The sequence below is a fragment of the Macrotis lagotis genome, chromosome X (genome assembly GCF_037893015.1).
Source record: "Macrotis lagotis isolate mMagLag1 chromosome X, bilby.v1.9.chrom.fasta, whole genome shotgun sequence".
NCBI classification, from domain to species: domain Eukaryota; kingdom Metazoa; phylum Chordata; class Mammalia; order Peramelemorphia; family Peramelidae; genus Macrotis; species Macrotis lagotis.
In genome coordinates this window covers 113,745,309-113,763,178 of record NC_133666.1, presented here as the reverse complement: position 1 = coordinate 113,763,178, position 17,870 = coordinate 113,745,309, and positions in this window count along the sequence as shown.

The following is a 17,870-nucleotide window of genomic DNA, read 5'->3' as shown; positions in this document are numbered from 1 at the left end:
TAGTTAAATATGTGTGACCTATATCAGATTACTCACTGTCAAGGAGATAGGAGAGGGAGAAGGAAGGGAGGAAAATGTGGAATTTAAAACTTGACAGAAAATGAATGTTGATAACTATCTTTGCATGGCATTGGAAAAATAAATAAATTTATTAAAATTTTGAAAACAGTAATTGGGAAAGTATCATACCAGGTGCCCATGCTGTACAAGAGCAGGCTATACTGAAAAAAAGGGGTGTTTAGGTTGAGAGAGCAGAAATATTTTGTAACCCTCAGTATATATTATCTTAACTTTCAAAATCTGATCATATAGCTAAAAAGCTAATTTATCTAAATTTTCTTTCATTTTACAACTTGCAACTATTTTTATGAGTTGACCTACAACTATTAAGATTAATGGGTTCTCTTAAGAATATAATCATATATCCATTTCCTTATCCAATTACTTATCCATGAGAAACTACTCAGAATTGTTTTGATTTGCAAGATAACTGATATCTGATTGGCATCATCTTAATTTTATTTAAATTTAACAAACAGATTTTAAATAACTACTTATAACAGTGACTCAATAGACTCTATTTTCCCTCTTTTACCCCTACGCTCAAATATAAAGTCTTTTGTCACTCTTAAAAAATGTTATCAGCTTCATCTCTTTCTATATTTTGAAGTTACACACTTAATTTTCCTCTACATATAATAGAGTGATACTGCCCTACTTGCTGTTCTGTACATAGGAAGCTCTATTTTCACTTTTGCACCTTTGTCTTTGTCATATCTAAGCTTAAAATGTTCTTCATTTCTACTTCTCTTTTTACTTTCTTCAAAATTCAGCTTAAATGTCACCTTTGGTAGAGGTCTATATATATTATCTGCTACTCCATACCAAGGACAAAAATCCTTCTCTTTTAAGGTCTGTTTCCATCTTCTCTCTGTATATCTTGTATTTATCTCTTGACATATATTTTGTTTCTCAATAGAATGTAAGCTCTTTGAAGATAGGGACTATATTTGCATTGTTTGTATTTCAAATATAGATCACAGTAGGAAACAAAATAAGGGACAAAAAGTGCTTGGTTGAGGGATTGATATGCATTTATTATGTTAGATTTAGAGAAGGACAGATAAAAATGAAATTATATCTGTTTTCAAGAAATTTACTTTCACTTCAATGAAAAGAGTATGAAATAATCACATTTGTGCCTAATGGCAGCCATCTTTGGGGTAGGGAAGGGAGGGAAGAAAAAAATAAAGTTACATGATAACATTTATTTAAGAGTCATAATAGATTGTACATGATTGATTTATAATTTCATGTAAAATCATCTATCTTTTCCTAGTCTACTATGTTATAGGAATTCTTATTTTATTTCTTATTTCTTAAGTTCAGAATAAAATAAAACATTTTTTTAAAAAAAGAATATAAACAGATCTAGTTAAATATCAACATAAAAGAATCTAAAATGATTTTTGGTCTGGGTGGCATTAATAGTTCTGGAATTAAGGAAGTAGCACTAGGTGAACCTTGAAAGTATCTAATAAATCTAGAAAAAATAAAAGCATATTATTGTCATGGAAGACAACCTGCACCCAGCTGTGGAACTGGGGATGGGAGGGAGGAGGCATGATGCGTAAAAAGAAGTACACCAATCTTTGGTTGAAATGTAGAATATGTGATGGGGGGTATTTTGAAATCAATATGGAAAGATATTGTTGGATCAATAATTTTAAGAACAAATTCTCAACAGAAAAGTTTGTATTTTAACCATCAGTCAATGTTCTGATCTATGTTCTGATCATATTGATTTAGAAGTTATTTTGAAGATGGTTACTGAGAGAGAGAGAGACTGTAGACTTGGAGAGGAATTAGAAGGTGATTGCAAAAAACAAGGAAAAAGACAATGTGGATGAAAACAAGATGATGGCCAAGTGAGGGTAAAGAAGGGAATAGGTGCGATATGTGTTGTGGGAGATAGAATAGATGAAACTTGCCAATCATTTTAATGTTGCCAGGACAAATGAAAAGAAGAGAAAAAACTCTAAAAATCATAAACCTGGATGACTATTAGAATACTTTTATCCTTGTCAAGAATAAATTAAAAATAAAGATTAAGTAAATTTTTAGTAGTGAGATATTAGTAAGACAGGGAAAGATGGAGCTTTGACAAATAGATTTTGAGTGGTCTACAGAGAAAATACTTGACCCCTTGTTAGCTGATAAGATCACTCACAAAGAAAGACTAGAGGGAGAAGAGGACCCAGTGGGAAACACACAAAAGGAGGTGATAGTTAAATGGTAAAGGAGGTGATAGTTAAATAGTAATATTATATATAATACTGATAGTTATTGGAGAGAATATCATGGAATCTGGAGGAGTAGAGAGTCCAGATACTTCTTGCTTTACATAACTTTACATTATAGAAATTAGATATCTGTAAAGAATTTTGAAATAAATTTGAATGAGGATTCTAAATGAAAATCTCATTAAGCTACTAACTGCAAATATAGCAGAAAAAAGGAAAGGTGAAGAGTAAAATGATCAATCCAAATAGGTTCATAATGAAAGAGCTGACAGAATCATTTCAACATTTGAATTAATTTTTTTATTGAAAAGTTGAATCCAAATAATTCAAAATTTTTAAAATTTCAAAGACTAGTTGGGGTTAATATTGCTTCCTATCATTGATTATATGAGGATAAAAAAGAGTAACTCTCCAAACAACTCATAATAATTTCATTTAAAAATGTGTGCAAGTGACAAAAAATGTTAATATGTTAAACACATGTATAACTTAAATTTTTTGACATGGAGAGAAGTCAGGGAAGGGAAAATGTGGAACTCAAAGGCTCACAAAATGATGAATGTTGCAAACTAATTTTGCACATAGTCAAAAAAATAAACTAAAATAGCAACAACAAAAATGTTGTGTAATCATAGATAGGTGCAATAGATAGGGAAGGGACAATATACTAAAAGTGTAGGTTATCTTTACTGTATGGTAACAATGCATATTTTATCATTAACTTTACCTTTCATAATTTTGTTGATTATCATGGCTAAGTTTTTAATATGCCTTCATTTTAGTACATTTAAGACATGTAAAGAAAATATTTTGTTTAAGCCTTTATTATATAGGCTTAATGACTGGGTAGAGATCTGGGGAATAGTCCACTTATATAAAATGAGCACTGTCTATAACTGACAATAAAGGAAAAGATGTAGAGAACAGAAATACAGTAAAGACATACATTTGCCAATAAAAGGGAGAAAAGCAAAGCACAAACTACATTCCAGATACCAGGTTAGATCTTGCACAAATATTATCTCATTTTAACTCTAGTGACCTTGGAGAGAAAAATTTCAATTGAGTTCTGAGTTGTAAGCCACATTGCAAAGTTGGGAAGTGGGAATAAGAATGGGGGGATAGGGAAGTGGAGGTGAAGAATACAGAAAACCTTTTTGAGTTTACCTGTGAAAAGGAGGAAAGGTATAATAGTTATGATAGAGTAAAAGGATTTTTGATTTGTTTTGCTTTTATGTTGAAGGTTGTTTTTTGGTGAGGAAGGAAATGGAAATCTAGTTGTGTCGATAAAAAACAAGGAAGGGTGGGTAGATAAAAAGAGATTAAAAATTTTGAGGAAAGATGTGGGTACATAGGCTATTCTAACAGCCATAACACGAATCATTTCCAAGTAAACTGCCACCTGGACAATCTCAGGAGTTGGCTTGCTGCCCTTAGAGATAATGTGTGCTGGAGTCCTTGGGAGCTGGACATTCTGCCCCACAGACCAAGGGCACTAGACACAGCTGTGTTTTATCACCTCCTCCCTAACATAGCCCCTTACCCTGTAATACAAGATGTTGAACTTACCCTGCTTGTGCTTTCCCAGTAATGAGCTGGAGGCATAAGGCAGTAGTGGCTTGACTCCTTATTCTCAGTTCCCCTCTGGGAGGGAGTTCGCAGCTGTGGGCCCCAAGGTGAAGCAAGCCCCAACAATTGGTGCTGAAACTCGGGATCCCCCCACTCTGAAGGATGCTTGAGGGATTCACATTCATCCTTGCTGGCCAAGCTAAGTGCCCCATACCGACTGGTCTCTGACAGTCCCCTCACCCCAGTGGCCCCACGTCTTCTGGAGCCGCCTGTAGTCCCTTATCCTAATGGGGAATCTTCCCCCTTCTTTCCAAGATACCCAAGTACAGGTTCTTAAACAACTCCTAAGGTCCTGTCGCCTGAAATGCTCTGAAAAAGAATGTAAGATAACACTTCAAATGGTTTTTGTTTTGAACCCCTGGATTGAAGCTTGTCACATCCTGGATCCTGATATTTGGGGGCATGTTTTGACACTGGCCGGCAGAGCTGAGGTCCATGGTGACTTTTCTCCCTCACTGCCCTTCTATACTAGTGTCACTGCAATACATGCCTGCCTTTCAGGAAGAGAGGAAAAACCTCATATATTTTACAGGCAGCTTTAGATGCAGAAAAGGCCATGGCAGAGAGCCCATGCCACCTCACTGAGGTCTGCTATGAGAACACTTGAACTGATGAGAAATCCACTTGACCCCCTCCTCCTAAGTCCCCCCTCCATCCTCCACCAGACAAACCAGCCCCCCCCACCAAAGCCTCCTCGTCTTTACCCTAAGTTGCCTCGGGAAGACAGCTGCATCCAGCCTCCCCCGAAACATCAAGATGCTCCCCCCACCCCCTCAGCAGCAGCTAATGACTTCGAATTCATGGATGCCTGTCAGATGAGAGATTTTAGCTGGGTCTTGGTAATCATTACCTGTCCTCCCCCCTCCTCAAGGGGATTTCAGCACTCCCAGTCCTGCTCCTCTTCTCGTTTCCTTCCCCTGCATCCATTCCACAGGTTTATGTAGCCTTTACAGAAGCAAACAGAAAGCACCTGGGCTATGTAATCTACAGTAATGGATCTGTTTTATTCATTCAGAGGAGCTCTTACACCCAGTCTGTGCAACGGGCAGAACTGAAAGCCCTAGCCTTGGTCCTTGCCCACTTCCCTTCCTCTCCCATCCTAATGCAAGGGAGAGGGTTTGTTTGTGTTTTTTCCACAGATTGCATTGTTCTGCTGTAGATTCCAGACTGTCTGATCCAACCTGCACCCCCCTCCTCCCCCCCTTCCATATCACCTAACTCTGTAGCAGCCCTGAACAAAGGAATGCAAAGAATGTCTCTAAACAATAGCTGAAACCAGAGATGCAGAGGACTGAAAGGGAAGAGACAATCCCCCCAACCTCCCTGAAGCACTCCAGGACAAGCTCTTTACCTTGACAAAAAGAGTGATGGACTTTAAACCTAGAGGACATTTGTCTCTTTACCAACTCCTTGTTACTATGCTATTCCTGTTGAACACCCCCAAAGCATGGGTCACCCCTCAGTGTGCACTTATCCCTCCCCCCATTCTTTTATGATGCGTCTCTTTTCCCTGCTCTCTTTGCCAGTAATGGAACTGTGGGTTTCCCCACATTCTCACCAGAAGAACAAGCAGCCACACCGTATCCCAGGACTCTTAAAGTTTCCAATTCTGTCGGTCCTTTGCATATCCATACTGGGTCCCACTAACCTGTTCATTCCAAGGGGACCTTTTCACCTTTGACTCTTCTGCTATGAGGATCAAGCCCCACGCACCCCTCCCTGCCCTCTTCTCCCTGACACTGGACACTACCCCCACTTCTGGTCCCCACAGATCCCCTGGACCCCGTGTATAAGAGCCTCTGTGTGTTTTGTGTTAGTTCCCTACTCAGTGTTTATTATGACTGTCCAGGTCCTCCGGGCCCTAAATGAAAAACAAGGGGGAGATGTGGGCACACAGGCTATTCTAACAGCCATGACATAGATCATTTCCAAGTAAACCACCACCTGGACAGTCTCAGGAGCTGGATGCCACCCTAAGAGATAAGGTGCGCTGGAGTCCTTGGGAGCTGGACATTCTGCTCCACAGCTGTGTTTTATTACCTCCTCCCTAACATACCCCCTTATCCTGTAATGCAAGATGCTGAACTTACCCTGCTTGTGTATCCCCCCCCCCCCCCAATTCCCTCATTATCCTAAGCAGTAATGAACTGGAGGCATAAGGCATTAGTGGCTTGACTCCTTATTCTCAGTTCCCTTCCTGGAGGGAGGTCACAGCTGTGGGCCCCAAGGTGAAGCAAGCCACAACCGAAAAAGAGTTTTATTAAGTTGCCTATCTGTCAGAGAAGTTAAAAGATGATTGGATTAAAGGTATACAAAGACAGTCCAGCCACCTCAAGGAGAAGGACCACTTTTTGCTCTGAGACTAAAACAAGATAGAAGAGAATTGGGTGGAGGTGATTGAGTTACAGAGCTTCTGCTAACAATAGGACATCAGACTGTCACACCCTTACAGTCATGCTGCTACTTGTTCCCAAGAAGGAAAAGGTGGCAGAAAGTTATAAAAAAGGGGATGAATAGACTAATTTGGTCCTGTGTCTACTCTGATAGAAAATGGTAAAGACAAGAGTGCAAACGGAATGAACCCTTGGCTTCTGGAAAGCTTCTTGTAAAACAGCACTGTCCAAATGCAGTAGCAAGTGGCCCACAAGGAGATTTAATAAGCAAAGTTGAAGTGCTGCAAAACTCTTGCTAAAATGGTAAATCAAAATATATTGTCTATTCTTTCAATAAAAACTTTTAAAAGTAATGTTGGACATCTCTATTATAGAGGACTGATGTCAAGGACAGCTCTGCCCTATAACTCAACTCTCACACTGAGATATTTCTTTTTTTTTCAATGATGAAATGAGTTGTGTCAGGAGAAAAATAAAGTTCTAGATTTGGGCCAGGAATTATGTATAGTAAATAGGCTACCAGCAAGACACAGACAAGGGAGTTAGAGAAATATTGGTTTTTGTTTCCTAAAACTTGTAAAACTGTCCCTCACTTCATTCAATATGATACAGGTAATCTCTGATCAAATTTCTAACAAATTGATTGGATAATTCTCACTGAAGAGAGAAGAAAGGATAAAGTGGAGTTGTGAGGGAGTTAGGTGGTACAGTACATGCAGTATAGTGCTAGATCTGGAGTAATGAAGATCTGAGTTCAAATTTAGCATTAGTATACTTGCTAGCTGTGTATCCTGAGCAAGGAATTCAATTCCCCCCACCTCTGTTTCATCAATTGGAAAATGCAGGTTGTAATAATATCTACTTCACGTAGTTATGAGGAACACATGAGATCTTTGCAAAATGCTTGGCAGGGTAGGCACTTAGTAAATGCTAGGTGTTTGATGCATGGTTTGTTGAATATTGATTGAGTACTAACAATTCTTGACATTCTTAAATAAAGTTATGTCTTAGATAAAAAATTAAATGTTTGAAAAGAGACTTGGAGGTGGGGAGTTCTTACATGTCTTTCTCACTTAGATCCATTCTATAAGGACATAGGATCAATATCTAAATTCCATGGATTCCTTCATACTAAGGCATCAAACCTATTTTGTTTCTAGAGGGGGAACATAGTTTCAAAGTCAAAAACATGAGAAAAATCAAGGACACAAAAATAAGGTAATTGGGGGGGGGGATGGATTCAACTACCAGTTTTTTAACCGCTAACGTCATTTACAAACCATTGCTAACTTATATATATTTGCAAAAAGGTCTTGACTTTTTTTGATTAAGAGAACGTTGTAACCTGACAATATTGAAAAATTGCCAAAAGCCAAAGAGATGATGAACCAGAAAATTGTCAGATGGCAGATGAAACCACATAAATTTAGCCTAAAGGCAAAGCAATTGTTTAACTGCCTCTTTGTGATCATCTTAGAAATTAAAATGCCTTTAAGGGAAATAGCAATAGGTTATGAGTCCAATTCTCACTCTAGCTTCTGAGAAGGCAACTCTCAATGAATACTAAAAGTAGCACTGAAGATATTGTTGGCCATAACTGAGGAAGACCAGCTAAAATGAAGGCTTGTTACAGTGTGATATATGCACTTAAATTTTTGAAAAGTTGTTGATACTTATATAGAATATAATTGATTTTATACATTTGAAAACATGATTACAAGAAGGAATCTATAGCTTTATATGGGTGCTATCAAGTCCAAGAAAAAACAAAAATAACAGTTAAAGAGACTTTTAAAGACATAGATTGAAATTATTGAATAAATGTCTGTCATTATTTTTCTTAGGGTAAATTCTTTTCTTAAATAATCCTTTCTTTTCTCTCCACTTTAATTTCTGTTTTAGAATATGAAAGTGATTGAGATCATATCATAACTTTACCTAATTGCCAAGTACACAAAAATCTCCTTTTTTCACCTCATAAAACCCTGATGGAATTAAAATTTATTTCCATTAAAATGAAAATAAAACCCTGAAATTTTCTGAGATATTCTGAAATTTTCTCTGAGAGAATAAAATTTCCACTCTAGTAGAAAAATGTCACTACCTTAAATCATTACATAATTTAAATTTGATTGTTTATCCTTACTCTTTAAACACTTCTGTTAATATTATTTGATATGTACTTTAAGGGAAAAAAGTGTGTGTGTGTGTGTGTGTGTGTGTGTAAAATCTTTAATTCTTAGAAAGTATATTTATATGGGAAACATGAAATTACCATTGGAGGAATGGGGAAATTACACTTTTGTTCATTTACTACTGCTTATTGATGATCTTATTTTCCAACTCAAGAAAAGGACATGACACATTAATTTTCTAAGTCAAAAAAAAGATATTCTTCTTTCACTTTTTTTCATGAGAACTTTTCATTTATTCAATGAAGAACAGGAATCAGTTCTGCAAAATTAAAACCAAAATTTTTCACTAGAAAACTCTACAATCATATCTAAGGACCCTAACACAAATATTATATGATCCTAAATAAAATCTTAACAAACTAAGCACATACACACACATATATAATTAGATACACACATGTAATATATACATGCATTGAAACGGTTATACATATAGATATTATTATATACATGAAGTAAAACTTTGTTGGAAATTAGAATTTGATGAAACGAAAAGAATATGAACTTATAGTCAGAACAACATAAGTTTTAATCCTACCTTATACATTCCCCAACTGTATAATTATAGCTAATTTCCTTAGTCTCAGTCTCTTCATCTTTAAAATGGAGATAATAATACCTCCTACATAAAAGATTTGCCATAGAAAACCAATATGATAATAGGTATAAAGCACTTTGCAAACCTTACAATGTTATTTAAATGCTAGGAATTAGCATTGAATTTATGCTGCTTACCAACAAAGTAATATTACATAGACTATTCAATGTTCATTCTAAGTGTATTTGGTTTTATTCCTCTTATATCTGAGAAGATGGTACTTCATGTAAGGAGATACTCATGGTTTACTGGAATTTGCTCATTAAAAAAACAAACAAAAAATCAAGGCTCAACATTCCATTACATAGAATAATCTATTCTTTGAAGGCTAACTTTTTCAAATTAACTGGTTTTAAGATACAAAATACCATCAAATATCTACTATATCACACTGTCTATTTTTCAGTTGCAAACACAATGTGTATCAAGTATATGTCACTCTTGACAGGTGCCATCGCATTTTATTTCTTGATTTTATCTCATTCCAAGCCTCTTTTGTAATTTTTTGTTAGTAATGTCTTTTACAGCATGATAGTGCCCACCGAAGAACAATGATGTACATTTCGGATTAATTTCCAAGTAGATGGGTATGTACATGTGTGTCTCATGTGTGTTTTAGGTCAAGGGACAATGCTGATTTCAACAGTGGGGGAAGTTGTTAGGGAAGAGTGTCTATGCTATGGTATCTTCTATGAAACTTATTTGAGATGCTGGAAAGTTAAGTCGTGAGAAACACAATGAAGGGATCACATAACTGATTCCTGCAGGAGCAGAAATTGATCCCAGAGGGGCAGTTAGGTGGCATAGTGGATAGAGCACCAGCCCTGGAGTCAGGAGTACCTGAGTTCAAATCCGGCCTCAGACACTTAATAATTACCTAGCTGTGTGGCCTTGGGCAATCCACTTAACCCCTTTTGCCTTGCAAAAACCTAAAGATAAAGAAAAGAAATTGATCCCAAGTGTTTTTTACTTCAAAGAGAGCTCTCTAATTATTGTGGTTAGAGAACTGGCTAAAGAGTAGTGACATAATCCAATTTAAATTCTCCAGTGTGCATCATTTTCTTATCACAATTTGGATGGCAGGTTGTGATAGATAATTTCAAAATGCCATTTCTGGATTTTAATCTCTTTACAGTTTTTGATAGTGGATAAAGAAGAATATCTTTCACTGCTTGCTATTCATGTACAGTTGTAAAGTGGTCTCAAACATTTTAATATTCTAAGTAGACTTCAAACTTTGAGTATGTGTATTATAAGTGTTTGTAAAAAGTAAGCAAATATTTCCTTTTTTAATTTTTCACCTTAATTGAAATTTTATTTATTTTTCCCAATTTCATGCAAATATGGATTTCAACATTCATCCATTTGAAAGTTTATGAGTTCTACATTTTTCTACCATTTCCCCTTCCTTACCCTCTCCCCATGGTGGCAAAAAAATTGTTAAAAGCTGTATATATGCAATTGTGCTTAACATAATTGCATATTAGTCTTTGTTGAAGGAGGAATTAGAATTAAGAGGGGGAAAATGAGAAATGAATAATATAAAAGCAGTTTTTTGAAAAGTGAACATAGCATGAGCATATATTTCCAATATATCTTTATTTATAAGAATGTGGTTGCTATATGACAAATAATACATTTTAAAACACAAAATTAATTATAATAAAGATAAAATATTAGTTTATTCAAGAGTCAATAGGAAGCCATTGGATTTTTGTGAGTAGAGATGATGGGCAATAGATAGATAGATAGATAGATAGATAGATAGATAGATAGATAGATAGATAGATAGACAGATAGATAGATAGATAGATGGACAGATAGATACATGTATAAAACTGACAAGAACTGACAATTGATTGAACAATGGAAGTAAGATGATAGGAAACTAATAAGTCAATGGTGACACCAAGGGTTTGAAAATCTAGTAGACTAGAAGAATGTTGAAGGTACTTTCAACAGCAAAAGGGATGGCTGGGAATGGATGGATTTTAGGGTAGAAGTAAAAAAATGCCCTGTGAAAAAGATCACCTTTGATTCTTGCACATTTATGAATCATTGGATTTCTTAAATTGCAAAGTCTGTACATATATGATATCTATGGATCTGTTAATTGGAGAACAAAGTTTATTCATTGAACAGAGCTCAATATGTCAGAAAAGGAAAGTGACGAATTATGGAGGGAATGTGAGAAAATTGAGACACTAATGTACTGTTGGTGAAGTTGTGAATTGATTCATCCTTTCTAGAGAACAATTCAAAAAAATGCCTAAAAGATTATAAAACTATACATTCCCTTTGCCCCCAGAAATACCATTTCTATATCTTTATTGCAAAGATAGAAAAGAAAAAAGAAAAGAATGACCCATATATCCAAATATTTATAGTAACTCATTTTATGTTAGCAAAAGATTGGAAACTGAGTCTGGATGAATGAATGGGTCAGAAAATGGATAGGGCAGAGATGATAGATAGATAGATAGATAGATAGATAGATAGATAGATAGATAGACAGATAGATAACAGGGAAATGACTGAAAAAGTTGTGGTATGTGACTATGATGGAATGCTATTGTGCTGTAAGAAAATGAGCAAGATGGTTTCAGAAAACTGTGATCAATAGGATGCTCTCAAAAATAAAACCTGTGAAGTTAAGTGATCAGAACCAGGAGAACTTCATACACAATAACAGTAATATTGAAAGATAATTAAATATGAATGACTTACCCAGTCTCATCAATATAATGATCTAAGGCAATTCCAAAGGATATTTAATGAAAAAATGTCTTCTATCACAAGAGAGACTGATTGCATCTGAAAGTAGATTGCAGCATATTTTTAGAATTCATTTTCCCTTTTTTGTGTGTGGGGGGATTCTATGATTTTTTTTTGTTTCACCACATGATCAATATGGAAATATGTTTTGTATGATGACATATATATATATGTAATATAGGTAATATATTGTGTAATATGGGTAATATATGTGATATAGGTAATGTAAACATACACACACATGCAAACATATATATTACCTATATCAAATCTCAGATGATTTCAATGAGGGGAAGGGAAAAAATTTGAAACTTGAAATTTTTAAAACTGACTTAATATTGTATTTTCTTGCAAATGGAAAAATGAGATTAAAAAAAGAGCAGAGCTCTCCCTCCGAGTTTAAAATTAGGAAGACAGGAGTTCAAATCTGGTCTCAGATTTTGGTAGTAGTATAACTTATGACAACCCATTCCATCTCTTCCTGCCTTTGTTTTCTTGATTATACAATGAGAATCATGATATCACCTCCCTCACACTCTTGTCAGGTGAATCAAATGAATTAATATTTGTAAAGTATTTAGCATAGTACTTGACACATAGGAATTTGATAACTAGTTTTGTCCTTCCTTTCATCCAGCAGTTGCTTGCCATGATGGCAAGGTTAATTATCCTGCAAACATTATTAAGTGGTACCTGAGTAGTTGTTATTATGGTGGCAGCTAGATGTCTCAGTGAATAGAGCACTTGTCTTAGGGCATAGGACCTTTTCTGATTGTTCTGATTCATACCTAGTCACTGGATCTGGATGGCTCTGGAGAAGAAAGTGAGGCTGATGACATAACCCATCAACCCCTCATTCAAATCCAATTAATGTGCTCACCATGGCATCACCTCCCAGATGTCATGGTCTTCTTCAAGAATGATGGACAGACATCACTACTAAGGATATTTAGGAGATGTGAGGGACTGATGGCTTAAAAAGAGAAGATTGAGGAGTTTCATATCAGAAAACAGGGTGGAGGAGAGAGTTTTATGGGAAAATTGTAGACATGATTGTGGTAGAGACAGGTCTTTATTATATCTAATATTTATTTATTCTCATTTTGTACAAATAATGTTTTTTTATACATTAATACAATATTATTGTTTAAGAGTAAACAAAATATCACCTCCCCCCAAAAATATAGACTCACGTGAGCAATAAAGTAAAGGGGAGAGAAAAAAATTAAAATAAAAAAAATAGTAATAATTGTAGGTATGGTCAGGTGGCACAATGGACAGAGCATCAGCCCTGCAGCCATGAGCATCCAAACCCACATCTGGCCCCATACAGCCAACAATCACCCAGCTATGTGACATGCAAGCCACCCCAATCCCACTGCCCTGCAAAAAACTAAAAAAAAGAAAAAAAGACCCAAAATAAAATAAAATAGTAATAATAGTAGGGGCACCTGGGTGGCAGACATAGTATTGGCCTTTGAGCCAGGAGCACCCGGGTCCAAATCCAGCCTCAGACACCCAACAATCACCCTGCTATGTGGCCCCAGTCAGGCCACCCAGCCCCATTTTCCTTGCACCCCCCCCAAAATAATAATAATAAAAAAATGTGCTTCAGTATTTGTTCCAACACCAACAACTCTTTCGGGGGTGGATCACATTCTTTATGATAAGTCCATCACAAAATTTACTTCAATATTTTTCCACTGTTGCCATTGCTAATCACAACTCCCTCCTTTTGTATTTCTCCACTACCATGTACTATATTTTCTCTCTTCTTTCACTCTGACTCTGCTGTAGGGTAACTGAGTGGTGCAGCAGACAGATCCCTGGCCCTGGGGCCAAGAGGCCCTGAGCCTCCATTCTACCCCTTAGGCCCAGCATCTGCCTGGCCATATGCTCCTGGAAAGGCCATCCAATCCCAGCCCCTTGCAAGAAGTAAAAAAAGAAAATGTGTTATATCTGACCACTCTCTCCCTAGGGTCCATCCTCTCCTCCATCACTCATATCCCCCCCCCCTTCCTCCTGTCCCACCCCTTCTTATTCCAGATGTCTATACCCCATTGATTATATATGCTGTTTCCTCTCCTAGCCATATATTATGAGAGTGAAGATTCCCTCATTCCCCCTTGCCTTACCCCCTTCTATATCATTGCAATAGCTCATTGTAATAAAGAAAAATCTTATTATATGAAATATCTTGGCCTATTCCTCCCCCTCCTTTTTCTTTCTCCCACTACATTTCCCTTTTTTCTATTGACTCCATTTTTACACCATATTTTATCTTCAAATTCAGCTTTCTCCTGTGCTTCATCTATAAAAGCTCCTTCTACCTGCTCTGTTAATTGAGAAGGTTCATATGAGTATTATCAGTGTCATTTTTCTATACAGGAATACATGTAGGTCATCATCATTAAGTCCCTCATATTTTCCCTTCTCCAATCTCTATGTTTCACTTGAGTCCTGTATTTGAAGATCAAATCTTCTGTTCAGCTCTGGCCATTCCAACAGGAACATTTGAAATTCCCCTGGTTCATTGGAAGTCCATCTTTTTCCCTGGAAAAAGACATTCAGATTTGCTGTGTAGTTGATTCTTGGTTGCATTCTAAGCTCTTTTGCCTTCTGGTATATTATATTCCAAGCCCTATGAGCTTTTAATGTAGTTGCTGCTAAGTCCTGTGAGATCCTGATTGCAGCTCCATGGTATTTGAATTGTGTCCTTCTGGCTGCTTGTAATATTTTCTCTTTGACTTGGGAGTTCTGGAACTTGGCTGTAATATTCCTGGGGGTGGGTTTTTTTGAATCTCTTTCTTAGGGAGATCGGTGGATTCTCTCCATTTCTATTTTGCCTTCTGCTTCTAAGACATCAGGGCAATTTGTAGTAATTCTTTGAAAATGATGTCAAGGCTCTTTTCCTGATCATGACTTTCATGTATTCCAATAATTTTTAAATTATCTTTTCTGAATCTGTTTTCCATATCAGTTGTTTCAATGAGATGTTTCACATTTTCTTCTAATTTTTCATTCTTCTGGTTTTGAAGTATTGAGTCCTGATTTCTTGTAAATTCATCAATCTCCCTGAGTTCTATTCTTTGTTTGAAGGATTTGAAGGATTTCCTCAGAGAGTTTTCTTATCTCTTTTTCCATCTGGTCAATTTTGCTTTTTAAAACATTCTTCTCCTCAATAACTTTTTGAATTGTTTTATTCATTTGACCTTAGCTGGTTTTTAGCATGCTATTTTCTTCAGCATTTTTTGGGATTTCCTTGACTAAGTTGCTGAATTCATTTTCATGTTTTTCCTGCATTTCTCTCATTTCTTTTCCCAGTTTTTCTTCTAACTCCCTTATTTGATTTACAAAGTCTTTTTTGAGCTCTGTCATAGCCTAAGCCCAATTTCTGTTTTTCTTGGAGTCTTTAGATGCAGGAGTTTGTGCTTCTTCATCTTCTGACTGAGTGTTTTGATTCTTCTTGGGCTATATGCAAAATATTTCTCAATGGTGCTCCTCTTGTTTCACTGCTTGCTCATTTTCCCAAGCCTAAGCCTGGTTTGGGGGTGCTTCTTGAGGTTTGTGGACACTCCTACAAGGATCTCAGTGTGTGAGGCTCTGTCCTCCCTCCTGGTCTGTGAATAACCATATGTGCCCCCCCTCTGCCATGGGACTGAGGTGGGGGGGGGCTGCTGTTCTATTGGGGGGGCCTAGACTGTGATCAGGATCTGAATGTGGTCAGAGCCCCAGCATCCTGTTGAAGGGGTAGAGCTCTGCAGGCTCCCTCTCTTCCCTCCCCTCCCTAGGTTCAATGGGCTCATGCCCTGGGGGCTCCTGCTTACAGGCTCCACCTGCTTCTCTGTTTCCTGGATCTGGGCTGCTGTGGCCATGCTGCTTGCTGTGTGCCCTGAGGGCTGAGCTTCATGTGCTCACTCTGGCAGAGGTCCCCCACTGTTCTCCCAATTTGTGCCTGGTGCTCCCTGGGACATAGATCAGGAAACTCCCCCCACCCCATGCTGTGAGCCACAGCTCCCAGCACCCTGGGCCTGCCTCTGGGAAGCTGAATTTCTTTCACTCTGGCAGGCCACCCTTCTGGTGGGCCGCCTCCAACCCCAGGGAACAGAGCCTTTCTGCTTTTTCTAGGTTACCTTGAGTAGGAGCACTGCCTCACTGGGTCCCTCTGTGCGTTCTGTCTCTTGAAAATTTAGTTAGAGCCCTTAGTTTCAAAGATTTATGACAGAGCGCCTAAGACAACATCCGTTCTTGTTGCCATCTTGGCCCTGCCCTCTTGAGACAAGTCTTAAAGTTGACTATTGAAATAAAGATGAAATTCAAATTATCTTCCCATCTCTTGATTGATAGATCACACACATATTAGGTCCAGGTCATGACCTACCTGATGGGAAACCATGGAATCCTAAGAAATATTGTTCCTGACTTTGGAGATCATTGTGTATTCATGTGTGTATTCATGAGTGTAAATATTCACTCACATTTTTCAAGCTATTTTGGCATATAATTGGGCAAATTATCTTTTTTGCTGTTCTTTTATTATGTAACTTTGTGAAAAAACCTTTTATTTTTTGATATATAATCTTCACTTTAAAATTAAAAAAGAGCAAAATAACACAAAGCCAAGAAGCATCTAGTGCATCTCCAGAAACAACTTAAATGAACCCTCTACACGGAGCTTAAAGACTACAGATCCCATAAAAAAGACTGATATAGTGGAGAAACTTCTAAAGGTCTATCTCTTTTGGATAAAAAGAAAGTATAGCCCTTCATAGGTAGGAGAGTGGGAAAGCCATCGGGAAGTTCTTAGGCATAGGCTCAGCAGTTCTTAACCACAGGCTCAGCAAGTCAGCATGGTAATACAATCACAGGGAGGGTCCTCACCCCTGACTCAGAAGACAAAGTTCAAGCTTGGGAATGGAATGGTGGTGAAACAGACAGGACTGAACAGAAAACAAACTGCTGCATAGGCAACATTTTGGCATAGAAGAGGGATGGGAAAAAACCTCTGCTCAGGCAAGACCTGGGGTAGTGATAAGCAAGGGACCAGATCCTGGCCCCAACACTAAAAGCTTGGGATTATACTCCTGGTAAACCAGGAGTAGAGCTCATCTACCAAAATGAGCAAAAGAACAAGAAGTGCTAACTATAGAAAACTACTATCAGATAATAGGGAAGATAAAAAAGCAAAGAGGAAGAGCCCAGATGGTGACAGGAGAAGACTTTCTCTTAGGTGCTCTCTCTCAAAACTCATAAAAAAAGATTTCAAACTAAATTTTTGAGAGACAGAACCTTCAGAGGTATGCGGTGAGGCAATTCCCCAGCCCAAGGTAACCAGGAAAACAGTAGAAATGTTCCACTTCATATGGTTAGAGGGGCAGCCCCCCAGAGTGAAGGAGCTTCAGCTTCCTGGAGGCAGCTCCAGGGCAATTGGGAGCTCCAGCTCACAGCAGCAGGGGCAGTTTCCTGGCCTACATCCTGAGGAGCACCAGCCACAACTTGTAAGATCAGTGGTGGACCTCTACCAGACCGAGCTCGTGAAGTCCAACCCTGCACTCAGTGAGCAGCTTGGCCATGGCAGCCCAGATCCAGGAAACAGAAGCAAGTGGAGCTGCTAAACAGGAGCCCCCAAGGCAACTGAGCCTTGAGTGCTCAGCTTACCAAAGGGAGGGGAGTGGAAACTTTCCAAATTTGTCCTCTCTCCCTGGAACAGGACTCTGGGACTCTGACCACATTCAAATTCTGATCACAGTCTAGGCCCCCCATAGAACAGCAGGAGCCCCCCCCACACACACACACCTCAGTTCTGTGGCAGAGGGATGCACTTGTGGTTATTCACAGAGCAGGAGGGAAGACAGAGCTTCACACACTGAGATCCTTGGGTGGGTGGGGGTTCCCAATAATACTGAAAAGATCAGGAAGCACCCCAAGACCAGGCACAGGATGGAGAAATGAGCAAACAGAGAAAAAAGAGGAACAC